Source organism: Rattus norvegicus, chromosome 1 (assembly GCF_021556685.1).
Source record: "Rattus norvegicus strain SHRSP/BbbUtx chromosome 1, alternate assembly SHRSP_T2T, whole genome shotgun sequence".
Taxonomy (NCBI): domain Eukaryota; kingdom Metazoa; phylum Chordata; class Mammalia; order Rodentia; family Muridae; genus Rattus; species Rattus norvegicus.
This window is the reverse complement of record NC_141534.1, coordinates 122042814-122070193: the sequence shown is the minus strand read 5'-3', so window position 1 is coordinate 122070193 and position 27380 is coordinate 122042814. Positions and strand designations below refer to the sequence as shown.

Genomic DNA, 27380 nt, shown 5'->3' with positions numbered 1-27380 from the left:
GGAATGTGCTATTTGCTTTACTTTCAGGGACAGAGTCCCTGTCTCATACCGGACAAGGACGGCTTGCAGAGTAACTGAGTATGGAACATCAGATGAAGTTGGAAGAAGCCTAACATCGCCTGCCCTGATGTCATCAGTTGAAGCTCTCTTGCCTGAGGATACCTGAAGTGAAAGGTAAGAAACACTTGACTTTCCAAAGGAACTCATAGTGCTCAGGTGTTGATGGAGCTCGCAGGAGTTCCCAACCTTGAATCATGATCCTTTGGGACCTGGTCCAGGCTCACTGCCTGTGGCTACTCCTGTGATTGGAGAATAGGCCCATTGGTTCGTGGTAAAGATGTGAATGTCTTGAATTCTGTTCGCTCACCAAACCTGATCTATTTTGAGTATACTAAGTGTCATGGCAGGGGGTACACCAGCGTGCTTGGATCGATGATGATTTCCAATAAAACATTCCTTGGAAAGCTGAAGAAAATGAGTGAAAACTCAATACCGCCAATATCATCGTGATTGCGGTCCAGCACCTGGGATCACAAATGTCACTGAGAGACTCACATGGCCTCCATTCATCTTGCGAGACTTGGATCCAGTGAGAGAGCCTTCAGAATGTTCTTTGCTTGCCTAAATCACCAGAAATCATGGCCTAAATCAAGGCTTCACCTTTTGCTCTAATGATAACATGCTTTCCGGTTGAGGAGATCATTGTCAATATCTTGGAAGTTAGCCCTACCAACTCCATCAGCAATAATGTATAGTAGGTTGTGAGGCAAATGTAAGTTTAGCGGGGGCAGCATAGTTCAACAATGTACACTGGAATGTCAGGAAATGTGTTTCTGTCCGTGACTGAAGCCTTCGCATGAATGATAACCCTTCTGTTTCATAAAACAGAGATACATAACGGGAAGGTTACAGGCGACACGTGGAATGAGGCAGTAGCAATTCTCAGGAACTATGGGAATGTGGACTCTTCCTGTGTGAAAACAAAGCTCTGTTTTCTTGAAAGACTGATTGTGGCCATGGCAATTAGGTTGGAAAGAGAGCCTTGGAATTTAAAAGGTTGGCATGTAGCCTTCTTGTCGGTGGATTCTAGAAGTGCATGCTTTCAAATGTCCCAGGATTCATACCACATTTTTGGATGTATGGAGAACGCCCATTTTAATCCTAGTTTCTATGTTTATTGTTGGGACATTTTTTGTCAGTCTATCCGTGTAGTTTGCCAGGAGTTCTTATGGATTGACTGTACCAAAATGGTCTGGACATACATCTCCTCCTCTTCTAGGATCTAAAAATGTGAGCATGCAAGTTTCTTTCTTACACACACTCCTTCTAGGAATTTTATATTTTGGTATGGCCGTAGAAGATAGGCATGGAGTGTCTGTGGGATTATCTTTTCTTATGGTTTTGATGGGGCCTCGCTGAAGTTTAACTTGGCATTTTGGCTATGTGTTTTGGGGCTGATGGTAGTCCTGTTATCTTAGACATTGTTCTTTTCTCCAAGCAAATATCAACAAGAAATTGTGTTTCCATTTGATTATGAAAGTGAGCTGTATGCTTAGGATCATGCTGTAGATAATAACATATATCTCAGTGACTACAGGTTATGCTTGTGTTTGGTGACCTGAGAGGGTTTGAACAGACACTTTCTCTGTGGTGATCAATGTCAGATCCCACAGCAATAGCACTCACAGGAATTTCGTACCACTCAAAACCTGAATAGGAGATATATGAGTATGGGCAGAGAAAGATAGAAAGAACAATTGTTGAAGAGGCTAAGCATGTGTGAGACAGAGGAAGACAGTGAGAGACAGTAAGAGAGAAAGGGGGGGAGGAGAGATGGGGGTTGAAGTGGAAAAGAGGACACTGTGATATTAAAGCAGATATCTTGATTGAGAGAAATAAGGAAAACAAATAGAGAGAATGTGAGTGAGAAACTGAGAAGCTAGGAGATTCACTGCAAGTCAATTTCAGAGAGAAAGTGAAGAAGCGAGATAGAGAAAGAGTACATAAGAAGTCCATTCCTCTAATGTGGATGAGAATCTTATATGATATTTGAATCGGTTCTCATCGAAGGCAGAGTAGGACTAATAGGTGTAGTATGTTATGATTATGGAGGGTGCTCCGATTGTGGCCAAAGCATTTAAGATTCTGGTTGTTTCACTGGGAAGAGTAAGGCCTGATTTTCTCTGTCATATCCGGCTGAACTGAGATTTACTTATTTTTGTAGACAACTTCCATTAAGCGATGTTAGTGGTCTCATTCTGTTGTGTACCTCGTGCCAATTTCTTTGGATGGTTCTCAAGTGATGTACATACTACTGTAGTATTCGGGATCAGATATTGGCTTCGTCCCATCTTAAGAACTTAGTTGCATGGTAACCTCCAGGAATTCGGTGATAGAATTGGGAAAATTATGTCCCCAAAGAGTTCCTTGGAGGAAAAATATCTCTGATATGGAAAGTGAGGGCAAATTTCTAGAGGACGGAAGGAGTGCTGAGAGAGCCCAAGTGTTCGATAAATTAAGAACTAACAACAATGCATCACAGTCTCCATGATTTGCAAGGAATCCAATAAAGTGGGGGAATGTGCTATTTGCTTTACTTTCAGGGACAGAGTCCCTGTCTCATACCGGACAAGGACGGCTTGCAGAGGAACTGAGTATGGAACATCAGATGAAGTTGGAAGAAGCCTAACATCGCCTGCCCTGATGTCATCAGTTGAAGCTCTCTTGCCTGAGGATACCTGAAGTGAAAGGTAAGAAACACTTGACTTTCCAAAGGAACTCAAAGTGCTCAGGTGTTGATGGAGCTCGAAAGAGTTCCCAACCTTGAATCATAATCCTTTGGGACCAGGTTCAGGCTCACTGCCTGTGGCTACTCCTGTGATTGGAGAATAGGCCAATTGGTTCATGGTAAAGGATGTGAATGTCTTGAATTCTGTTCGCTCACCAAACTTGATCTATTTTGAGTATACTAAGTGTCATGGCAGGGGGTACACCAGCGTGCTTGGATCGATGATGATTTCCAATAAAATATTCCTTGGAAAGCTGAGCAAAATGAGTAAAAACTCAATACCGCCACTATCATCGTGACTGAGGACCAGCACCTGGGATCACAAATGTCACTGAGGGACTCACATGGCCTCCCTTCATCTTGCGAGACTTGGATCCAGTGAGAAGGCATTCAGAATGTTTTTTGCTTGCCTAAATCACCAGAAATCATGGCCTAAATCAAGGCTTCACCTTTTGTTCTAATGATAACATGCTTTCTGGTTGAGGAGATCATTGTCAGTATCTTGGAAGTTAGCCCTACCAACTCCATCAGCAATAATGTATAGTAGGTTGTGAGGCAAATGTAAGTTTAGCGGGGGCAGCATAGTTCAACAATGTACACTGGAATGTCAGGAAATGTGTTTCTGTCCGTGTCTGAAGCCTTCACATGATTGATAACCCTTCTGTTTCATAAAACAGAGATACATAACGGGAAGGTTACAGGTGACATGTGGAATGAGGCAGTAGCAATTCTCAGGAACTATGGGAATGTGGACTCTTCCTGTGTGAAAAGAAAGCTCTGTTTTCTTGAAAGACTGATTGTGGCCATGGCAATTAGGTTGGAAAGAGAGCCTTGGAATTTAAAAGGTTGGCATGTAGCCTTCTTGTCAGTGGATTCTAGAAGTGCATGCTTTCAAATGTCCCAGGATTCATACCACCTTCATGGATGTATGGAGAACACCCATTTTAATCCTAGTTTCTATGTTTATTGTTGGGACATTTTTTGTCAGTCTATCCGGGTAGTTTGCCAGCAGTTCTTATGGATTGACTGTACCAAAATGGTCTGGATATACATCTCCACCTCTTCTAGGACAAAGAATGTGAGCATGCAAGTTTGTTTCTTACACACACATCTTCTAGGAATTTTATATTTTGGTATGGCCGTAGAAGATAGGCATGGAGTGTCTGCAGGATTATCTTCCCTATGGTCTTGATGTGGCCTTGCTGAAGGTTACCTTGGCATTTTGGCTTTTTTTTTTGGGGCTGATGGTAGTCCTGTTATCTTAGACATTGTTCTTTTCTCCAAGCAAATATCAACAAGAAATAGTGTTTCCATTTGATTATGAAAGTGAGCTGTATGCTTAGGATCATGCTGCTGATAAGAAAATATATCTCAGTGACTAGAGGTTATGCTTGTGTTTGGTGACCTGAGAGGGTTAAACAGACACTTTCTCAGTGGTGATCAATGTCAGATACCACAGCAATAGCACTCAGAGGAATTTAGTATCAGTCAAAACCTGAATAGGAGATATATGAGCATGGACAGAGACAGAGAGAAAGTACAATTGTTGAAGAGGCTAAGCATGTGTGAGACAGAGGAAGACAGTGAGAGACAGAAAGAGAGAGAGGGGGGGCGGATAGAGGGTGGGTGAAGTGGAAAAGAAGACACTGTGATATTAAGGCAGATATCTTGATTGACAGAAATAAAGAAACCAAATAGAGAGAATGTGAGTGAGAAACTGAGAAGCTAGGAGAGTCACTGCAAGTCAATTTCAGAGAGAAAGTGAAGAAGCGAGATAGAGAAAGAGTACATAAGAAGTCCATTCCTCTAATGTGGATGAGAATCTTATATGGTATTTGAATCGGTTCTCATCGAAGGCAGAGTAGGACTAATAGGTGTAGTATGTTATGATTATGGAGGGTGCTCCGATTGTGGCCAAAGCATTTAAGATTCTGGTGGTTTCCCTTGGAAGAGTAAGTCCTGATTTTCTCTGTCATATCCGGCTGAACTGAGATTTACTTATTTTAGTAGACAACTTCCATTAAGCCTTGTTAGTGGTCTCATTCTGTTGTGTACCTCGTGCCAATTTCTTTGGATGGTTCTCAAGTGATGTACATACTACTGTAGTTTTCGGGATCAGATATTGGGTTCGTCCCATCTTAAGAACTTTGTTGCATGGTAACCTCCAGGAATTCGGTGATAGAATTGGGAAACTTCTGTCCTCACACAGTTCCTTGGAGGAAAAATATCTCTGATATGGATTGTGAGGGCAAATTTCTAGAGGACGGAAGGAGTGCTGAGAGAGCCCAAGTGTTTGATAAATTAAGAACTAACAACAATGCATCACAATCTCCATGATTTGCAAGGAATCCAATAAAGTGGGGGAATGTGCTATTTGCTTTACTTTCAGGGACAGAGTCCCTGTCTCATACCGGACAAGGACGGCTTGCAGAGGAACTGAGTATGGAACATCAGATGAAGTTGGAAGAAGCCTAACATCGCCTGCCCTGATGTCATCAGTTGAAGCTCTCTTGCCTGAGGATACCTGAAGTGAAAGGTAAGAAACACTTGACTTTCCAAAGGAACTCAAAGTGCTCAGGTGTTGATGGAGCTCGCAAGAGTTCCCAACCTTGAATCATGATCCTTTGGGACCTGGTTCAGGCTCACTGCCTGTGGCTACTCCTGTGATTGGAGAATAGGCCCATTGGTTCATGGTAAAGGATGTGAATGTCTTGAATTCTGTTCGCTCACCAAACCTGATCTATTTTGAGTATACTAAGTGTCATGGCAGGGGGTACACCAGCGTGCTTGGATCGATGATGATTTCCAATAAAACATTCCTTGGAAAGCTGAGCAAAATGAGTGAAAACTCAATACCGCCACTATCATCGTGACTGAGGTCCATCACCTGGGATCACAAATGTCACTGAGGGACTCACATGGCCTCCCTTCATCTTGCGAGACTTGGATCCAGTGAGAGAGCCTTCAGAATGTTCTTTGCTTGCCTAAATCACCAGAAATTATGGCCTAAATCAAGGCTTCACCTTTTGCTCTAATGATAACATGCTTTCTGGTTGAGGAGATCATTGTCAGTATCTTGGAAGTTAGCCCTACCAACTCCATCAGCAATAATGTATAGTAGGTTGTGCGGCAAATGTAAGTTTAGCGGGGGCAGCATAGTTCAACAATGTACACTGGAATGTCAGGAAATGTGTTTCTGTCCGTGTCTGAAGCCTTCGCATGAATGATAACCCTTCTGTTTCATAAAACAGAGATACATAACGGGAAGGTTACAGGCGACATGTGGAATGAGGCAGTAGCAATTCTCAGGAACTATGGGAATGTGGACTCTTCCTGTGTGAAAAGAAAGCTCTGTTTTCTTGAAAGACTGATTGTGGCCATGGCAATTAGGTTGGAAAGAGAGCCTTGGAATTTAAAAGGTTGGCATGTAGCCTCCTTTTCGGTGGATTCTAGAAGTGCATGCTTTCAAATGTCCCAGGATTCATACCACTTTCATGGATGTATGGAGAACACCCATTTTAATCCTAGTTTCTATGTTTATTGTTGGGACATTTTTTGTCAGTCTATCCGGGTAGTTTGCCAGCAGTTCTTATGGATTGACTGTACCAAAATGGTCTTGACATACATCTCCTCCTCTTCTAGGACTAAGAATGTGAGCATGCAAGTTTGTTTCTTACACACACACCTTCTAGGAATTTTATATTTTGGTTTGGCCGTAGAAGATGGGCATGGAGTGTCTGCAGGATTATCTTTCCTTATGGTCTTCATGTGGCCTTGCTGAAGGTTAACTTGGCATTTTGGCTATGTGTTTTGGGGCTGATGGTAGTCCTGTTATCTTAGACATTGTTCTTTTCTCCAAGCAAATATCAACAAGAAATTGTGTTTCCATTTGATTATGAAAGTGAGCTGTATGCCTAGGATCATGCTGTTGATAATAAAATATATCTCAGTGACTACAGGTTATGCTTGTGTTTGGTGACCTGAGAGGGTTTGAACAGACACTTTGTCTGTGGTGATCAATGTCAGATACCACAGCAATAGCACTCACAGGAATTTAGTACCAGTCAAAACCTGAATAGGAGATATATGAGCATGGACAGAGACAGAGAGAAAGAACAATTGTTGAAGAGGCTAAGCATGTGTGAGACAGAGGAAGACAGTGAGAGACAGAAAGAGAGAAGGGGGGAGAGAGGGGGGGTGAAGTGGAAAAGAGGACACTGTGATATTAAAGCAGATATCTTGATTGACAGAAATAAGGAAACCAAATAGAGAGAATGTGAGTGAGAAACTGAGAAGCTAGGAGAGTCACTGCAAGTCAATTTCAGAGAGAAAGTGAAGAAGCGAGATAGAGAGAGAGTACATAAGAAGTCCATTCCTCTAATGTGGATGAGAATCTTATATGATATTTGAATCGGTTCTCATCGAAGGCAGAGTAGGACTAATAGGTGTAGTATGTTATGATTATGGAGGGTGCTCCGATTGTGGCCAAAGCATTTAAGATTCTAGTGGTTTCCCTGGGAAGAGTAAGTCCTGATTTTCTCTGTCTTATCCGGCTGAACTGAGATTTACTTATTTTAGTAGACAACTTCCATTAAGCCATGTTAGTGGTCTCATTCTGTTGTGTACCTCGTGCCAATTTCTTTGGATGGTTCTCAAGTGATGTACATACTACTGTAGTTTTCGGGATCAGATATTGGGTTCGTCCCATCTTAAGAACTTAGTTGCATGGTAACCTCCAGGAAATCGGTGATAGAATTGGGAAAATTATGTCCCCAAAGAGTTCCTTGGAGGAAAAATATCTCTGATATGGATTGTGAGGGCAAATTTCTAGAGGACGGAAGGAGTGCTGAGAGAGCCCAAGTGTTTGATAAATTAATAACTAACAACAATGCATCACAATCTCCATGATTTGCAAGGAATCCAATAAAGTGGGGGAATGTGCTATTTGCTTTACTTTCAGGGACAGAGTCCCTGTCTCATACCGGACAAGGACGGCTTGCAGAGGAACTGAGTATGGAACATCAGATGAAGCTGGAAGAAGCCTAACATCGCCTGCCCTGATGTCATCAGTTGAAGCTCTCTTGCCTGAGGATACCTGAAGTGAAAGGTAAGAAACACTTGACTTTCCAAAGGAACTCAAAGTGCTCAGGTGTTGATGGAGCTCGCAGGAGTTCCCAACCTTGAATCATGATCCTTTGGTACGTGGTTCAGGCTCACTGCCTGTGGCTACTCCTGTGATTGGAGAATAGGCCCATTGGTTCATGGTAAAGGATGTGAATGTCTTGAATTCTGTTCGCTCACCAAACCTGATCTATTTTGAGTATACTAAGTGTCATGGCAGGGGGTACACCAGCGTGCTTGGATCGATGATGATTTCCAATAAAACATTCCTTGGAAAGCTGAGCAAAATGAGTGAAAACTCAATACTGCCACTATCATCGTGACTGAGGTCCAGCACCTGGGATCACAAATGTCACTGAGGGACTCACATGGCCTCCCTTCATCTTGCGAGACTTGGATCCAGTGAGAGAGCCTTCAGAATGTTCTTTGCTTGCCTAAATCACCTGAAATCATGGCCTAAATCAAGGCTTCACCTTTTGCTCTAATGATAACATGCTTTCTGGTTGAGGAGATCATTGTCAGTATCTTGGAAGTTAGCCCTACCAACTCCATCAGCAATAATGTATAGTAGGTTGTGAGGCAAATGTAAGTTTAGCGGGGGCAGCATAGTTCAACAATGTACACTGGAATGTCAGGAAATGTGTTTCTGTCCGTGTCTGAAGCCTTCGCATGAATGATAACCCTTCTGTTTCATAAAACAGAGATACATAACGGGAAGGTTACAGGCGACATGTGGAATGAGGCAGTAGCAATTCTCAGGAACTATGGGAATGTGGACTCTTCCTGTGTGAAAAGAAAGCTCTGTTTTCTTGAAAGACTGATTGTGGCCATGGCAATTAGGTTGGAAAGAGAGCCTTGGAATTTAAAAGGTTGGCATGTAGCCTTCTTGTCGGTGGATTCTAGAAGTGCATGCTTTCAAATGTCCCAGGATTCATACCACCTTCATGGATGTATGGAGAACACCCATTTTAATCCTAGTTTCTATGTTTATTGTTGGGACATTTTTTGTCAGTCTATCCGGGTAGTTTGCCAGCAGTTCTTATGGATTGACTGTACCAAAATGGTCTGGACATACATCTCCTCCTCTTCTAGGACTAAGAATGTGAGCATGCAAGTTTGTTTCTTACACACACACCTTCTTGGAATTTTATATTTTGGTTTGGCCGTAGAAGATAGGCATGGAGTGTCTGCAGGATTATCTTTCCTTATGGTCTTGATGTGGCCTTGCTGAAGGTTAACTTGGCATTTTGGCTATGTCTTTTGGGGCTGATGGTAGTCCTGTTATCTTAGACATTGTTCTTTTCTCCAAGCAAATATCAACAAGAAATTGTGTTTCCATTTGATTATGAAAGTGAGCTGTATGCTTAGGATCATGCTGTTGATAATAAAATATATCTCAGTGACTACAGGTTATGCTTGTGTTTGGTGACCTGAGAGGGTTTGAACAGACCCTTTGTCTGTGGTGATCAATGTCAGATACCACAGCAATAGCACTCACAGGAATTTAGTACCAGTCAAAACCTGAATAGGAGATATATGAGCATGGACAGAGACAGAGAGAAAGTACAATTGTTGAAGAGGCTAAGATGTGTGAGACAGAGGAAGACAGTTAGAGACAGAAAGAGAGAGGGGGGGGGATAGAGGGGAGGGTGAAGTGGAAAAGAGGACACTGTGATATTAAAGCAGATATCTTGATTGAGAGAAATAAGGAAACCAAATAGAGAGAATGTGAGTGAGAAACTGAGAAGCTAGGAGAGTCACTGCAAGTCAATTTCAGAGAGAAAGTGAAGAAGCGAGATAGAGAAAGAGTACATAAGAAGTCAATGGTGGGAGGGTTGGGAGGGGAACCCCCATAAGGAAGGGGAGGGGGGAGGGGGATGTTTGCCCGGAAACCGGGAAAGGGAATAACACTCGAAATGTATATAAGAAATACTCAAGTTAATAAAAAAAAAAAGAGAAATAAAAAAAAAAAGAAAAAAATAAAGAGAAATGAATCGGTTCTCATCGAAGGCAGAGTAGGACTAATAGGTGTAGTATGTTATGATTATGGAGGGTGCTCCAATTGTGGCCAAAGCTATTAAGATTCTGGTGGTTTCCATGGGAAAGTAAGGCCTGATTTTCTCTGTCATATCTGGATGAACTGAGATTTACTTATTTTTGTAGACAACTTACATTAGGCCATGTTAGTGGTCTCATTCTGTTGTGTACCTCGTGCCAATTTCTTTGGATGGTTCTCAAGTGATGTACATACTACTGTAGTTTTCGGGATCAGATATTGGATTCGTCCCATCTTAAGAACTTTGTTGCATGGTAACCTCCTGGAATTCGGTGATAGAATTGGGAAAATTATGTCCCCAAACAGTTCCTTGGAGGAAAAATATCTCTGATATGGATTGTGAGGGCAAATTTCTAGAAGACGGAAGGAGTGCTGAGAGAGCCCAAGCGTTCCATAAATTAAGAACTAACAAGAGTGCATCACATTCTCCATGATTTGCAAGGAATCCAATAAAGTGGGGGAATGTGCTATTTGCTTTACTTTCAGGGACAGAGTCCCTGTCTCATACTGGTCAAGGACGGCTTGCAGAGGAACTGAGTATGGAACATCAGATGAAGTTGGAAGAAGCCTAACTTTGCCTGCCCTGATGTCATCAGTTGAAGCTCTCTTACCTGAGGATACCTGAAGTGAAAGGTAAGAAACACTTGACTTTCCAAAGTAACTCAAAGTGCTCAGGTGTTGATGGAGCTCGCAGGAGTTCCCAACCTTGAATCATGATCTTTTGGGACCTGGTTCAGGCTCACTGCCTGTGGCTACTCCTGTGATTGGAGAATAGGCCCATTGGTTCGTGGTAAAGGATGTGAATGTCTTGAATTCTGTTCGCTCACCAAACCTGATCTATTTTGAGTATACTAAGTGTCATGGCAGGGGGTACACCAGCGTGCTTGGATCGATGATGATTTCCAATAAAACATTCCTTGGAAAGCTGAACAAAATGAGTGAAAACTCAATACCGCCACTATCATCGTGACTGAGGTCCAGCACCTAGGATCACAAATGTCACTGAGGGACTCACATGGCCTCCCTTCATCTTGCGAGACTTGGATCCAGTGAGAGAGCCTTCAGAATGTTCTTTGCTTGCCTAAATCACCAGAAATCATGGCCTAAATCAAGGCTTCACCTTTTGCTCTAATGATAACATGCTGTCCGGTTGAGGAGATCATTGTCAGTATCTTGGAAGTTAGCCCTACCAACTCCATCAGCAATAATGTATAGTAGGTTGTGAGGCAAATGTAAGTTTAGCGGGGGCAGCATAGTTCAACAATGTACACTGGAATGTCAGGAAATGTGTTTCTGTCCGTGTCTGAAGCCTTCGCATGAATGATAACCCTTCTGTTTCATAAAACAGAGATACAGAACGGGAAGGTTACAGGCAACACGTGGAATGAGGCAGAAGCAATTCTCAGGAACTTGGGAATGTGGACTCTTCCTGTGTGAAAACAAAGCTCTGTTTTCTTGAAAGACTGATTGTGGCCATGGCAATTAGGTTGGAAAGAGAGCCTTGGATTTTTAAAGTTGGCATGTAGCCTTCTTGTCGGTGGATTCTAGAAGTGCATGCTTTCAAATGTCCCAGGATTCGTACCACCTTTATGTATGTATGGAGAACACCCATTTTAATCCTAGTTTCTATGTTTATTGTTGGGACATTTTTTGTCAGTCTATCCGGGTAGTTTGCCAGCAGACCTTATGGATAGACTGTACCAAAATGGTCTGGACATACATCTCCTCCTCTTCTAGGATCTAAGAATGTGAGCATGCAAGTTTGTTCCTTACACACAGTTCTTCTAGGAATTTTATATTTTGGTATGGCCGTAGAAGATAGGCATGGTGTGTCTGCGGGATTACCTTTCCTTATGGTCTTGATGTGGCCTTGGTGAAGGTTAACTTGGCATTTTGGCTATACGTTTTGGGGCGGATGTTAGTCCTGTTATCTTAGACATTGTTCTTTTCTCCAAGCAAATATCAACAAGAAATTGTTTTTCCATTGATTATGAAAGTGAGCTGTATGATTAGGATCATGCTGTTGATAATAACATATATCTCAGTGACTACAGGTTATGCTTGTGTTTGGTGACCTGAGAGGGTTTGAACAGACAGTTTCTCTGTGGTGATCAATGTCAGATACCACAGCAATAGCACTCACAGGAATTTCGTACCAGTCAAAACCTGTATAGGAGATATATGAGCATGGTCAGAGAAAGAGAGGAAGAACAATTGTTGAAGAGGCTAAGCATGTGTGAGACAGAGGAAGACAGTGAGAGACAGTAAGAGAGAGAGGGGGGGGGAGGACAGAGGGGGGGTGAAATGGAAAAGAGGACAATGTGATATTAAAGCAGATATCTTGATTGACAGAGATAAGGAAACCAAATAGAGAGAATGTGAGTGAGAAACTGAGAAGGTAGGAGAGTCACTGCAAGTCAATTTCAGAGAGAAAGTGAAGAAGCGAGAGAGAGAAAGAGTACATAAGAAGTCCATTCATCTAATGTGGATGAGAATCTTATATGATATTTGAATCGGTTCTCATCGAAGGCAGAGTAGGACTAATAGGTGTAGTATGTTATGATTATGGAGGGTGCTCCGATTGTGGCCAAAGCTATTAAGATTCTGATGGTTTCCATAGGAAGAGTAAGGCCTGATTTTCTCTGTCATATCCGGCTGAACTGAGATTTACTTATTTTTGTAGACAACTTCCATTAAGCCATGTTAGTGGTCACATTCTGTTGTGTACCTCGTGCCAATTTCTTTGGATGGCTCTCAAGTGATGTACATACTACTGTAGTTTTCGGGATCAGATATTGGCTTCGTCCCATCTTAAGAACTTTGTTGCATGGTAACCTCCAGGAATTCGGTGATAGAATTGGGAAACTTCTGTCCTCACACAGTTCCTTGGAGGAAAAATATCTCTGATATGGATTGTGATAGCAAATTTGTAGAGGACGGAAGGAGTGCTGAGAGAGCCCAAGTGTTCAATAAATTATGAACTAACCACAATGCATCACAGTCTCCATGATTTGCAAGGAATCCAATAAAGTGGGGGAATGTGCTATTTGCATTACTTTCAGGGACAGAGTCCCTGTCTCATACTGGACAAGGACGGCTTGCAGAGGAACTGAGTATGGAACATCAGATGAAGTTGGAAGAAGCCTAACGTTGCCTGCCCTGAAGTCATCAGTTGAAGCTCTCTTGCCAGAGGATACCTGAAGTGAAAGGTAAGAAACACTTGACTTTCCAAAGGAACTCAAAGTGCTCAGGTGTTGATGGAGCTCGCAGGAGTTCCCAACTTTGAATCATGATCCTTTGGGACCTGGTTCAGGCTCACTGCCTGTGGCTACTCCTGTGATTGGAGAATCGGCCCATTGGTTCGTAGTAAAGGATGTGAATGTCTTGAATTCTGTTCTCTCACCAAACCTGATCTATTTTGAGTATACTAAGTGTCATGGCAGGGGGTACACCAGCGTGCTTGGATCGATGATGATTTCCAATAAAACATTCCTTGGAAAGCTGAACAAAATGAGTGAAAACTCAATACCGCCACTATCATCGTGACTGAGGTCCAGCACCTAGGATCACAAATGTCACTGAGGGACTCACAGGGCCTCCCTTCATCTTGCGAGACTTGGATCCAGTGAGAGAGCCTTCAGAATGTTCTTTGCTTGCCTAAATCACCAGAAATCATGGCCTAAATCAAGGCTTCACCTTTTGCTCTAATGATAACATGCTGTCCGGTTGAGGAGATCATTGTCAGTATCTTGGAAGTTAGCCCTACCAACTCCATCAGCAATAATGTATAGTAGGTTGTGAGGCAAATGTAAGTTTAGCGGGGGCAGCATAGTTCAACAATGTACACTGGAATGTCAGGAAATGTGTTTCTGTCCGTGTCTGAAGCCTTCGCATGAATGATAACCCTTCTGTTTCATAAAACAGAGATACAGAACGGGAAGGTTACAGGCAACACGTGGAATGAGGCAGAAGCAATTCTCAGGAACTTGGGAATGTGGACTCTTCCTGTGTGAAAACAAAGCTCTGTTTTCTTGAAAGACTGATTGTGGCAATGGCAATTAGGTTGGAAAGAGAGCCTTGGATTTTTAAAGTTGGCATGTAGCCTTCTTGTCGGTGGATTCTAGAAGTGCATGCTTTCAAATGTCCCAGGATTCGTACCACCTTTATGTATGTATGGAGAACACCCATTTTAATCCTAGTTTCTATGTTTATTGTTGGGACATTTTTTGTCAGTCTATCCGGGTAGTTTGCCAGCAGACCTTATGGATAGACTGTACCAAAATGGTCTGGACATACATCTCCTCCTCTTCTAGGATCTAAGAATGTGAGCATGCAAGTTTGTTCCTTACACACAGTTCTTCTAGGAATTTTATATTTTGGTATGGCCGTAGAAGATAGGCATGGTGTGTCTGCGGGATTACCTTTCCTTATGGTCTTGATGTGGCCTTGGTGAAGGTTAACTTGGCATTTTGGCTATATGTTTTGGGGCGGATGTTAGTCCTGTTATCTTAGACATTGTTCTTTTCTCCAAGCAAATATCAACAAGAAATTGTTTTTCCATTGATTATGAAAGTGAGCTGTATGCTTAGGATCATGCTGTTGATAATAACATATATCTCAGTGACTACAGGTTATGCTTGTGTTTGGTGACCTGAGAGGGTTTGAACAGACACTTTCTCTGTGGTGATCAATGTCAGATACCACAGCAATAGCACTCACAGGAATTTCGTACCAGTCAAAACCTGTATAGGAGATATATGAGCATGGACAGAGAAAGAGAGGAAGAACAATTGTTGAAGAGGCTAAGCATGTGTGAGACAGAGGAAGACAGTGAGAGACAGTAAGAGAGAGAGGGGGGGGGAGGACAGAGGGGGGGTGAAATGGAAAAGAGTACAATGTGATATTAAAGCAGATATCTTGATTGACAGAGATAAGGAAACCAAATAGAGAGAATGTGAGTGAGAAACTGAGAAGCTAGGAGAGTCACTGCAAGTCAATTTCAGAGAGAAAGTGAAGAAGCAAGAGAGAGAAAGAGTACATAAGAAGTCCATTCATCTAATGTGGATGAGAATCTTATATGATATTTGAATCGGTTCTCATCGAAGGCAGAGTAGGACTAATAGGTGTAGTATGTTATGATTATGGAGGGTGCTCGGATTGTGGCCAAAGCTATTAAGATTCTGATGGTTTCCATGGGAAGAGTAAGGCCTGATTTTCTCTGTCATATCCGGCTGAACTGAGATTTACTTATTTTTGTAGACAACTTCCATTAAGCCATGTTAGTGGTCACATTCTGTTGTGTACCTCGTGCCAATTTCTTTGGATGGCTCTCAAGTGATGTACATACTACTGTAGTTTTCGGGATCAGATATTGGCTTCGTCCCATCTTAAGAACTTTGTTGCATGGTAACCTCCAGGAATTCGGTGATAGAATTGGGAAACTTCTGTCCTCACACAGTTCCGTGGAGGAAAAATATCTCTGATATGGATTGTGATAGCAAATTTGTAGAGGACGGAAGGAGTGCTGAGAGAGCCCAAGTGTTCAATAAATTATGAACTAACCACAATGCATCACAGTCTCCATGATTTGCAAGGAATCCAATAAAGTGGGGGAATGTGCTATTTGCATTACTTTCAGGGACAGAGTCCCTGTCTCATACTGGACAAGGACGGCTTGCAGAGGAACTGAGTATGGAACATCAGATGAAGTTGGAAGAAGCCTAACGTTGCCTGCCCTGAAGTCATCAGTTGAAGCTCTCTTGCCTGAGGATACCTGAAGTGAAAGGTTAGAAACACTTGACTTTCCAAAGGAACTCAAAGTGCTCAGGTGTTGATGGAGCTCGCAGGAGTTCCCAACTTTGAATCATGATCCTTTGGGACCTGGTTCAGGCTCACTGCCTGTGGCTACTCCTGTGATTGGAGAATAGGCCCATTGGTTCGTGGTAAAGGATGTGAATGTCTTGAATTCTGTTCTCTCACCAAACCTGATCTATTTTGAGTATACTAAGTGTCATGGCAGGGGGTACACCAGCGTGCTTGGATCGATGATGATTTCCAATAAAACATTCCTTGGAAAGCTGAACAAAATGAGTGAATACTCAATACCACCACTATCATCGTGACTGAGGTTCAGCACCTGGGATCACAAATGTCACTGGGGGACTCACATGGCCTCCATTCATCTTGCGAGAGTTGGATCCAGTGAGAGATCCTTCAGAATGTTCTTTGCTTGCCTAAATCACCAGAAATCATGGCCTAAATCATGGCATCACCTTTTGCTCTAATGATAACATGCTTTCCGGTTGAGGAGATCATTGTCAGTATCTTGGAAGTTAGCCCTACCAACTCCATCAGCAATAATGTATAGTAGGTTGTAAGGCAAATGTAAGTTTAGCGGGGGCAGCATAGTTCAACAATGTACACTGGAATGTCAGGAAATGTGTATCTGTCCGTGTCTGAAGCCTTCGCATGAATGATAACCCTTCTGTTTCATAAAACAGAGATACAGAACGTGAAGGTTACAGGCGACATGTGGAATGAGGCAGTAGCAATTCTCAGGAACTATGGGAATGTGGACTCTTCCTGTGTGAAAGCAAAGCTCTGTTTTCTTGGAAGACTGATTGTGGCCCTGGCAATTAGGTTGGAAAGAGAGCCTTGGAATTTAAAAGGTTGGCATGTAGCCTTCTTGTCGGTGGATTCTAGAAGTGCATGCTTTCATATGTCCCAGGATTCATACCACCTTCATTGATGTATGGAGAACACCCATTTTAATCCTAGTTTCTATTTTTATTGTTGGGACATTTTTTGTCAGTCTATCGGGGTAGTTTGCCAGCAGTTCTTATGGATGACTGTAACAAATATGGTCTGGATATTCATCTCCTCGTCTTCTAGGATCTAAGAATGTGAGCATGCAAGTTTGTTTCTTACACACAGTCCTTCTAGGAATTTTATATTTTGGTATGGCCGTAGAAGATAGGCATGGAGTGTCTGTGGGTTTATCTTTCCTTATGGTTTTGATGTGGCCTTGCTGAAGGTTAACTCGGCATTTTGGCTATGTGTTTTGGGGCTGATGGTAGTCCTGTTATCTTAGACATTGTTCTTTTCTCCAAGCAAATATCAACAAGAAATTGTGTTTCCATTTTATTATGAAAGTGAGCTGTATGCTTAGGATCATGCTGTTGATAATAAGATATGTCTCAGTGACTACAGGTTATGCTTGTGTTTGGTGACCTGAGAGGGTTTGAACAGACACTTTCTCTGTGGTGATCAATATCAGATACCACAGCAATAGCACTCACAGGAACTTCGTTCCAGTCAAAACCTGTATAGGAGATATATGAGCATGGAGAGAAATAGAGAAAGAACAATTGTTGAAGAGGGTAAGCATGTGTGAGACAGAGGAAGACTGTAAGAGACAGTAAGAGAGAGAGAGAGAGGGGGCGGAGGGAGGGGGAGGGGTGAAATGGAAAAGAGGACAATGTGATATTAAAGCAGATATCTTGATTGACAGAAATAAGGAAACCAAATAGAGAGAATGTGAGTGAGAAACTGAGAAGCTAGGAGAGTCACTGCAAGTCAATTTCAGAGAGAAAGTGAAGAAGCGAGATAGAGAAAGAGTACATAAGAAGTCCATTCATCTAATGTGGATGAGAATCTTATATGATATTTGAATCGGTTCTCATCGAAGGCAGAGTAGGACTAATAGGTGTAGTATGTTATAATTATGGAGGGTGCTCCAATTGTGGCCAAAGCTATTAAGATTCTGGTTGTTTCCATGGGAAAGTAAGGCCTGATTTTCTCTGTCATATCTGGCTGAACTGAGATTTACTTATTTTTGTAGACAACTTCCATTAAGCCATGTTAGTGGTCTCATTCTGTTGTGTACCTCGTGCCAATTTCTTTGGATGGTTCTCAAGTAATGTACATACTACTGTAGTTTTCGGGATCAGATATTGGATTCGTCCCATCTTAAGAACTTTGTTGCATGGTAACCTCCTGGAATTCGGTGATAGAATTGGGAAAATTATGTCCCCAAACAGTTCCTTGGAGGAAAAATATCTCTGATATGGATTGTGAGGGCAAATTTCTAGAAGACGGAAGGAGTGCTGAGAGAGAACAAGTGTTCCATAAATTAAGAACTAACAAGAGTGCATCACAGTCTCCATGATTTGCAAGGAATCCAATAAAGTGGGGGAATGTGCTATTTGCTTTACTTTCAGGGACAGAGTCCCTGTCTCATACTGGACAAGGACGGCTTGCAGAGGAACTGAGTATGGAACATCAGATGAAGTTGGAAGAAGCCTAACTTCGCCTGCCCTGATGTCATCAGTTGAAGCTCACTTGCCTGAGGATACCTGAAGTGAAAGGTAAGAAACACTTGACTTTCCAAAGGAATTCAAAGTGCTCAGGTGTTGATGGAGCTCCCAGGAGTTCCCAACCTTGAATCATGATCTTTTGGGACATGGTTCAGGCTCACTGCCTGTGGCTACTCCTGTGATTGGAGAGTAGGCCCATTGGTTCGTGGTAAAGGATGTGAATGTCTTGAATTCTGTTCGCTCACCAAACCTGATCTATTTTGAGTATACTAAGTGTCATGGCAGGGGGTACACCAGCGTGCTTGGATCGATGATGATTTCCAATAAAACATTCCTTGGAAAGCTGAACAAAAAGAGTGAAAACTCAATACTGCCACTATCATCGTGACTGAGGTCCAGCACCTAGGATCACAAATGTCACTGAGGGACTCACATGGCCTCCATTCATCTTGCGAGACTTGGATCCAGTGAGAGAGCCTTCAGAATGTTCTTTGCTTGCCTAAATCACCAGAAATCATGGCCTAATTCAAGGCTTCACCTTTTGCTCTAATGATAACATGCTTTCCGGTTGAGGAGATCATTGTCAGTATCTTGGAAGTTAGCCCTACCAACTCCATCAGCAATAATGTATAGTAGGTTGTGAGGCAAATGTAAGTTTAGCGGGGGCAGCATAGTTCAACAATGTACACTGGAATGTCAGGAAATGTGTTTCGGTCCGTGTCTGAAGCCTTCGCATGAATGATAACCCTTCTGTTTCATAAAACAGAGATACAGAACGGGAAGGTTACAGGCAACACGTGGAATGAGGCAGTAGCAATTCTCAGGAACTATGGGAATGTCGACTCTTCCTGTGAGAAAACAAAGCTCTGTTTTCTTGAAAGACTGATTGTGGCCATGGCAATTAGGTTGGAAAGAGAGCCTTGGATTTTTAAAGTTGGCATGTAGCCTTCTTGTCGGTGGATTCTAGAAGTGCATGCTTTCAAATGTCCCAGGATTCGTACCACCTTTATGTATGTATGGAGAACACCCATTTTAATCCTAGTTTCTATGTTTATTGTTGGGACATTTTTTGTCAGTCTATCCGGGTAGTTTGCCAGCAGACCTTATGGATAGACTGTACCAAAATGGTCTGGACATACATCTCCTCCTCTTCTAGGATCTAAGAATGTGAGCATGCAAGTTTGTTCCTTACACACAGTTCTTCTAGGAATTTTATATTTTGGTATGGCCGTAGAAAATAGGCATGGTGTGTCTGCGGGATTACCTTTCCTTCTGGTCTTGATATGGCCTTGCTGAAGGTTAACTTGGCATTTTGGCTATATGTTTTGGGGCAGATGTTAGTCCTGTTATCTTAGACATTGTTCTTTTCTCCAAGCAAATATCAACAAGAAATTGTTTTTCCATTGAATATGAAAGTGAGCTGTATGCTTAGGATCATACTGTTGATAATAACATATATCTCAGTGACTACAGATTATGCTTGTGTTTGGTGACCTGAGAGGGTTTGAACAGACACTTTCTCTGTGGTGATCAATGTCAGATACCACAGCAATAGCAATCACAGGAATTTCGTACCAGTCAAAACCTGTATAGGAGATATATGAGCATGGACAGAGAAAGAGAGGAAGAACAATTGTTGAAGAGGCTAAGCATGTGTGAGACAGAGGAAGACAGTGAGAGACAGTAAGAGAGAGAGAGAGGGGGAGGACAGAGGGGGGGTGAAACGGAAAAGAGGACAATGTGATATTAAAGCAGATATCTTGATTGACAGAGATAAGGAAACCAAATAGAGAGAATGTGAGTGAGAAACTGAGAAGCTAGGAGAGTCACTGCAAGTCAATTTCAGAGAGAAAGTGAAGAAGCGAGATAGAGAAAGAGTACATAAGAAGTCCATTCATCTAATGTGGATGAGAATCTTATATGATATTTGAATCGGTTCTCATCGAAGGCAGAGTAGGACTAATAGGTGTAGTATGTTATGATTATGGAGGGTGCTCCGATTGTGGCCAAAGCTATTAAGATTCTGGTTGTTTCCATGGGAAGAGTAAGGCCTGATTTTCTCTGTCATATCTGGCTGAACTGAGATTTACTTATTTTTGTAGACAACTTCCATTAAGCCATGTTAGTGGTCTCATTCTGTTGTGTACCTCGTGCCAATTTCTTTGGATGGTTCTCAAGTGATGTACATACTACTGTAGTTTTCGGGATCAGATATTGGATTCGTCCCATCTTAAGAACTTTGTTGCATGGTAACCTCCTGGAATTCGGTGATAGAATTGGGAAAATTATGTCCCCAAACAGTTCCTTGGAGGAAAAATATCTCTGATATGGATTGTGAGGGCAAATTTCTAGAAGACGGAAGGAGTGCTGAGAGAGAACAAGTGTTCCATAAATTAAGAACTAACAAGAGTGCATCACAGTCTCCATGATTTGCAAGGAATCCAATAAAGTGGGGGAATGTGCTATTTGCTTTACTTTCAGGGACAGAGTCCCTGTCTCATACTGGACAAGGACGGCTTGCAGAGGAACTGAGTATGGAACATCAGATGAAGTTGGAAGAAGCCTAACTTCGCCTGCCCTGATGTCATCAGTTGAAGCTCACTTGCCTGAGGATACCTGAAGTGAAAGGTAAGAAACACTTGACTTTCCAAAGGAATTCAAAGTGCTCAGGTGTTGATGGAGCTCCCAGGAGTTCCCAACCTTGAATCATGATCTTTTGGGACATGGTTCAGGCTCACTGCCTGTGGCTACTCCTGTGATTGGAGAATAGGCCCATTGGTTCGTGGTAAAGGATGTGAATGTCTTGAATTCTGTTCGCTCACCAAACCTGATCTATTTTGAGTATACTAAGTGTCATGGCAGGGGGTACACCAGCGTGCTTGGATCGATGATGATTTCCAATAAAACATTCCTTGGAAAGCTGAACAAAAAGAGTGAAAACTCAATACTGCCACTATCATCGTGACTGAGGTCCAGCACCTAGGATCACAAATGTCACTGAGGGACTCACATGGCCTCCATTCATCTTGCGAGACTTGGATCCAGTGAGAGAGCCTTCAGAATGTTCTTTGCTTGCCTAAATCACCAGAAATCATGGCCTAATTCAAGGCTTCACCTTTTGCTCTAATGATAACATGCTTTCCGGTTGAGGAGATCATTGTCAGTATCTTGGAAGTTAGCCCTACCAACTCCATCAGCAATAATGTATAGTAGGTTGTGAGGCAAATGTAAGTTTAGCGGGGGCAGCATAGTTCAACAATGTACACTGGAATGTCAGGAAATGTGTTTCGGTCCGTGTCTGAAGCCTTCGCATGAATGATAACCCTTCTGTTTCATAAAACAGAGATACAGAACGGGAAGGTTACAGGCAACACGTGGAATGAGGCAGTAGCAATTCTCAGGAACTATGGGAATGTTGACTCTTCCTGTGAGAAAACAAAGCTCTGTTTTCTTGAAAGACTGATTGTGGCCATGGCAATTAGGTTGGAAAGAGAGCCTTGGATTTTTAAAGTTGGCATGTAGCCTTCTTGTCGGTGGATTCTAGAAGTGCATGCTTTCAAATGTCCCAGGATTCGTACCACCTTTATGTATGTATGGAGAACACCCATTTTAATCCTAGTTTCTATGTTTATTGTTGGGACATTTTTTGTCAGTCTATCCGGGTAGTTTGCCAGCAGACCTTATGGATAGACTGTACCAAAATGGTCTGGACATACATCTCCTCCTCTTCTAGGATCTAAGAATGTGAGCATGCAAGTTTGTTCCTTACACACAGTTCTTCTAGGAATTTTATATTTTGGTATGGCCGTAGAAAATAGGCATGGTGTGTCTGCGGGATTACCTTTCCTTCTGGTCTTGATATGGCCTTGCTGAAGGTTAACTTGGCATTTTGGCTATATGTTTTGGGGCAGATGTTAGTCCTGTTATCTTAGACATTGTTCTTTTCTCCAAGCAAATATCAACAAGAAATTGTTTTTCCATTGATTATGAAAGTGAGCTGTATGCTTAGGATCATACTGTTGATAATAACATATATCTCAGTGACTACAGATTATGCTTGTGTTTGGTGACCTGAGAGGGTTTGAACAGACACTTTCTCTGTGGTGATCAATGTCAGATACCACAGCAATAGCAATCACAGGAATTTCGTACCAGTCAAAACCTGTATAGGAGATATATGAGCATGGACAGAGAAAGAGAGGAAGAACAATTGTTGAAGAGGCTAAGCATGTGTGAGACAGAGGAAGACAGTGAGAGACAGTAAGAGAGAGAGAGAGGGGGAGGACAGAGGGGGGGTGAAACGGAAAAGAGGACAATGTGATATTAAAGCAGATATCTTGATTGACAGAGATAAGGAAACCAAATAGAGAGAATGTGAGTGAGAAACTGTGAAGCTAGGAGAGTCACTGCAAGTCAATTTCAGAGAGAAAGTGAAGAAGCGAGATAGAGAAAGAGTACATAAGAAGTCCATTCATCTAATGTGGATGAGAATCTTATATGATATTTGAATCGGTTCTCATCGAAGGCAGAGTAGGACTAATAGGTGTAGTATGTTATGATTATGGAGGGTGCTCCGATTGTGGCCAAAGCTATTAAGATTCTGATGGTTTCCATGGGAAGAGTAAGGCCTGATTTTCTCTGTCATATCCGGCTGAACTGAGATTTACTTATTTTTGTAGACAACTTCCATTAAGCCATGTTAGTGGTCTCATTCTGTTGTGTACCTCGTGCCAATTTCTTTGGATGGCTCTCAAGTGATGTACATACTACTGTAGTTTTCGGGATCAGATATTGGCTTCGTCCCATCTTAAGAACTTTGTTGCATGGTAACCTCCAGGAATTCGGTGATAGAATTCGGAAACTTCTGTCCTCAAACAGTTCCTTGGAGGAAAAATATCTCTGATATGGATTGTGAGAGCAAATTTGTAGAGGACGGAAGGAGTGCTGAGAGAGCCCAAGTGTTCAATAAATTATGAACTAACCACAATGCATCACAGACTCCATGATTTGCAAGGAATCCAATAAAGTGGGGGAATGTGCTATTTGCATTACTTTCAGGGACAGAGTCCCTGTCTCATACTGGACAAGGACGGCTTGCAGAGGAACTGAGTATGGAACATCAGATGAAGTTGGAAGAAGCCTTACATCGCCTGCCCTGAAGTCATCAGTTGAAGCTCTCTTGCCTGAGGATACCTGAAGTGAAAGGTAAGAAACACTTGACTTTCCAAAGGAACTCAAAGTGCTCAGGTGTTGATGGAGCTCGCAGGAGTTCCCAACTTTGAATCATGATCCTTTGGGACCTGGTTCAGGCTCACTGCCTGTGGCTACTCCTGTGATTGGAGAATAGGCCCATTGGTTCGTGGTAAAGGATGTGAATGTCTTGAATTCTGTTCTCTCACCAAACCTGATCTATTTTGAGTATACTAAGTGTCATGGCAGGGGGTACACCAGCGTGCTTGGATCGATGATGATTTCCAATAAAACATTCCTTGGAAAGCTGAACAAAATGAGTGAATACTCAATACCGCCACTATCATCGTGACTGACGTCCAGCACCTGGGATCACAAATGTCACTGGGGGACTCACATGGCCTCCATTCATCTTGCGAGAATTGGATCCAGTGAGAGATCCTTCAGAATGTTCTTTGCTTGCCTAAATCACCAGAAATCATGGCCTAAATCAAGGCTTCACCTTTTGCTCTAATGATAACATGCTTTCCGGTTGAGGAGATCATTGTCAGTATCTTGGAAGTTAGCCCTACCAACTCCATCAGCAATAATGTACAGTAGGTTGTAAATCAAATGTAAGTTTAGCGGGGGCAGCATAGTTCAACAATGTACACTGGAATGTCAGGAAATGTGTTTCTGTCCGTGTCTGAAGCCTTCGCATGAATGATAACCCTTCTGTTTCATAAAACAGAGATACTGAACGGGAAGGTTACAGGCGACATGTGGAATGAGGCAGTAGCAATTCTCAGGAACTATGGGAATGTCGACTCTTCTTGTGTGAAAACAAAGCTCTGTTTTCTTGGAAGACTGATTGTGGCCCTGGCAATTAGGTTGGAAAGAGAGCCTTGGAATTTAAAAGGTTGGCATGTAGCCTTCTTGTCGGTGGATTCTAGAAGTGCATGCTTTCATATGTCCCAGGATTCATACCACCTTCATGGATGTATGGAGAACACCCATTTTAATCCTAGTTTCTATGTTTATTGTTGGGACATTTTTTGTCAGTCTATCCGGGTAGTTTGCCAGCAGTTCTTATGGAATGACTGTAACAAATATGGTCTGGATATACATCTCCTCGTCTTCTAGGATCTAAGAATGTGAGCATGCAAGTTTGTTTCTTACACACAGTCCTTCTAGGAATTTTATATTTTGGTATGGCCGTAGAAGATAGGCATGGAGTGTCTGTGGGTTTATCTTTCCTTATGGTTTTGATGTGGCCTTGCTGAAGGTTAACTTGGCTTTTTGGCTATGTGTTTTGGGGCTGATGGTAAGTCCTGTAATCTAGACATTGTTCATTTCTCCAAGCAAATATCAACAAGAAATTGTGTTTCCAATTGATTATGAAAATGAGCTGTATGCTTAGGATCATGCTGTTGATAATAACATATATCTCAGTGACTACAGATTATGCTTGTGTTTGGTGACCTGAGAGGGTTTGAACAGACACTTTCCCTGTGGTGATCAATGTCAGATACCACAGCAATAGCACTAACATGAATTTAGTACCAGTCAAACCTGAATAGGAGATATATGAGCATGGACAGAGAAAGAGGAAAGAACAATTTCTGAAGAGGCTAAGCATGTGTGAGACAGAGGAAGACAGTGAGAGACAGAAAGAGACAGGTAGAGAGAGAGAGATAAATAGAGAGAGAGAGAGAGAGAGAGAGAGAGAGAGAGAGAGTGAGAGGGGGGTGAAGTGGAGAAGAGGACACTGTGATATTAAAGCACCTATCTAGATTGACAGAAATTAGGAAACCAAATAGAAAAATGTGAGTGAGAAACTGAGAAGCACGGAGAGTCACTGCAAGACAATTTCAGAGAGAATGAGAAGAAGTGAGATAGACAGAGTACTTAAGTAGTCCATTCATCTATAGTGGATGGGAATCTTATATGATATGTGAATCGGATCTCATCGAAGGCAGAGTAGGACTAATAGGTGTAGTATGTCATGATTATGGAGGGTGCTCCGACTGTGGCCAAGGCTATTAAGATTCTGATGGTTTCCTTGGGAAGAGTAAGGCCTGATTATCTCTGGATATCCAGCTGAACTAAGATTTACTTAATTTGTAGGCAACTTCCTTTGAGCCTTGTTAGTAGTCTCATTCTGTCGTGTACCTTGTGCCAATTTCTTTGGATGGTTCTCAAGTGTTGTACATACTACTGTAGTTTTCGGGATCAGATATTGGATTCGTACCATTTTAAGAACTTTGTTGCATGGTAACCTCAAGGAATTCGGTGATAGAATTGGGAAACTTATGTCCCAAAACAGTTCCTTGGAGGAAAAATACTTCTGATATGGATTGTGAGGGCAAAGTTCTAGAGGAGGGAAGGAGTGCTGAGAGAGCCCACGTGGTAGGTAAATTATGAACTATCCACAATGCATCACAGTCTCCATGATTTGCAAGGAATCCAATATAGTGGGAGAATGAGCTATTTGCTTTAGTTTCAGGGACAGAGTCCATGTCTCATACCGGACAAGGACGGCTTGCAGAGGAACTCAGTAAGGAACATCAGATGAAGTTGGATGAAGCCTATCATTGCCTGCCCTGAAGTCATCAGTTGAAGCTCTCTTGCCTGAGGATACCTGAAGTGAAAGGTAAGAAACACTTGAATTTCCAAAGGAACTCAAAGTGCTCAGGTGTTGATGGAGCTCGCAGGAGTTCCCAACATTGAATCATGATCCTTTGGGACCTGGTTCAGTCTCACTGCCTGTGGCTACTCCTGTGATTGTAGAATAGTCCCATTGGTTCGTGGTAAAGGATGTGAAAGTCTTGATTTCTGTTCGATCGCCGAACCTGATCTATTTTGAGAACACTAAGTGTCATGGCAGGGGGTACACCAGCATTCTTGGATCGATGATGATTTCCAATAAAACATTCCTTGGAAAGCTGAACAAAATGCGTGTAAACTCAATACTGCCACTATCATCGTTAGTGAGGTCCAGCACCTGGGGTCACAAATGTCACTGAGGGACTCACATGGCCTCCATTCAACTTGTGAGACTTGGATCCAGTGAGAGAGCCTTCAGAACGTTCTTTGCTTGCCTACATCACCAGAAATCATGGCCTAAATCAAGGCTTCACATTTTTCTGTAGTCATAACATGCTTTCGGTTTGAGGATATCATTGTCAGTATCTTGGAAGTTAGCCCTACCAACTCCAACCAGCAATAATGTACAGTAGGCTGTGAGGCAAATGTAAGTTTAGCGGGGGCCGCATAGTTCCACAATGTACACTGGAATGTCAGGAAATGTGTTTCTGTCCCTGTCTGAAGCCTTCGCATGAATGATAACCCTTCTATTTCATAAAACAGAGATACATAACGGGAAGGTTACAGGCGCCTTGTGGAATGAGGCAGTAGCAATTCTCAGGAACTATGGGAATGTGGACTCTTCCTGTGTGAAAACAAAGGTCTGTTTTCTTTAAAGACTGATTGTGGCCATGGCAATTAGGTTGGAAAGAGAGCCTTGGAATTTAAAGGGTTGGCATGTAACCTTCTTGTCGGTGGCTTCTAGAAGTTAATGCTTTCTAATGTCCCAGGATTCATACCACCTTCATGCATGTATTTAGAACACCCATTTTAATCCTAGTTTCAATGTTTATTGTTGGGACATTTTTTGTCATTCTAACCAGCTAGTTGGTCAGCAGTTCTTATGGATTGACTGTACCAAAGATGGTCTGGACATACATCTCGTCCTCTTCTAGGTTCTACGAATGTGAGCATGCAAGTTTGTTTCTTACACACAGGCCTTCTCGGAATTTTATATTTTGCTATGGATGTACAAGATAGGCATGGAGTGTCTGTGGGATTATCTTTCCTTATGGTTTTGATGTGGCCTTGCTGAAGGTTAACTTGGCTTTTTGGCTATGTGTTT

At 42.3% G+C, this 27380-nt stretch overlaps 1 long non-coding RNA gene and 11 other non-coding genes across 12 annotated transcripts in view; all 12 read left to right on the top strand.

The window, feature by feature from the left end:
- Nucleotides 1–27380, top strand: part of LOC134483347 (uncharacterized) — an 83242-nt gene that overhangs the window by 23117 nt on the left and 32745 nt on the right. The window contains exons 10-20 of the long non-coding RNA XR_015646412.1: nucleotides 28–174; nucleotides 2604–2750; nucleotides 5178–5324; nucleotides 7749–7895; nucleotides 10452–10598; nucleotides 13028–13174; nucleotides 15604–15750; nucleotides 18185–18331; nucleotides 20762–20908; nucleotides 23339–23485; nucleotides 25950–26102. This is a non-coding gene — a long non-coding RNA (uncharacterized LOC134483347). The remainder of the gene's footprint in view (nucleotides 1–27; nucleotides 175–2603; nucleotides 2751–5177; nucleotides 5325–7748; nucleotides 7896–10451; nucleotides 10599–13027; nucleotides 13175–15603; nucleotides 15751–18184; nucleotides 18332–20761; nucleotides 20909–23338; nucleotides 23486–25949; nucleotides 26103–27380) is intronic.
- Nucleotides 427–519, top strand: LOC134485400 (small nucleolar RNA SNORD116). Its single transcript, XR_015655647.1, has one exon. It is a non-coding gene; the product is annotated as a small nucleolar RNA SNORD116 (small nucleolar RNA).
- On the top strand, nucleotides 3004–3096 carry LOC134485532 (small nucleolar RNA SNORD116). The gene has a single exon (XR_015655652.1). It is a non-coding gene; the product is annotated as a small nucleolar RNA SNORD116 (small nucleolar RNA).
- LOC134485531 (small nucleolar RNA SNORD116) lies at nucleotides 5578–5670 on the top strand. The gene has a single exon (XR_015655571.1). It is a non-coding gene; the product is annotated as a small nucleolar RNA SNORD116 (small nucleolar RNA).
- Nucleotides 8149–8241, top strand: LOC148007501 (small nucleolar RNA SNORD116). Its single transcript, XR_015655599.1, has one exon. It is a non-coding gene; the product is annotated as a small nucleolar RNA SNORD116 (small nucleolar RNA).
- Nucleotides 10852–10944, top strand: LOC134485508 (small nucleolar RNA SNORD116). Its single transcript, XR_015656657.1, has one exon. It is a non-coding gene; the product is annotated as a small nucleolar RNA SNORD116 (small nucleolar RNA).
- Snord116l1 (Small nucleolar RNA SNORD116 like 1) lies at nucleotides 13428–13520 on the top strand. The gene has a single exon (XR_015656656.1). It is a non-coding gene; the product is annotated as a small nucleolar RNA SNORD116 (small nucleolar RNA).
- LOC120100330 (small nucleolar RNA SNORD116) lies at nucleotides 16004–16096 on the top strand. Its single transcript, XR_015655620.1, has one exon. It is a non-coding gene; the product is annotated as a small nucleolar RNA SNORD116 (small nucleolar RNA).
- LOC120100315 (small nucleolar RNA SNORD116) lies at nucleotides 18585–18677 on the top strand. Its single transcript, XR_015655573.1, has one exon. It is a non-coding gene; the product is annotated as a small nucleolar RNA SNORD116 (small nucleolar RNA).
- Nucleotides 21162–21254, top strand: LOC120100326 (small nucleolar RNA SNORD116). The gene has a single exon (XR_015655572.1). It is a non-coding gene; the product is annotated as a small nucleolar RNA SNORD116 (small nucleolar RNA).
- LOC134485538 (small nucleolar RNA SNORD116) lies at nucleotides 23739–23831 on the top strand. Its single transcript, XR_015655636.1, has one exon. It is a non-coding gene; the product is annotated as a small nucleolar RNA SNORD116 (small nucleolar RNA).
- Nucleotides 26356–26448, top strand: LOC134485537 (small nucleolar RNA SNORD116). Its single transcript, XR_015655653.1, has one exon. It is a non-coding gene; the product is annotated as a small nucleolar RNA SNORD116 (small nucleolar RNA).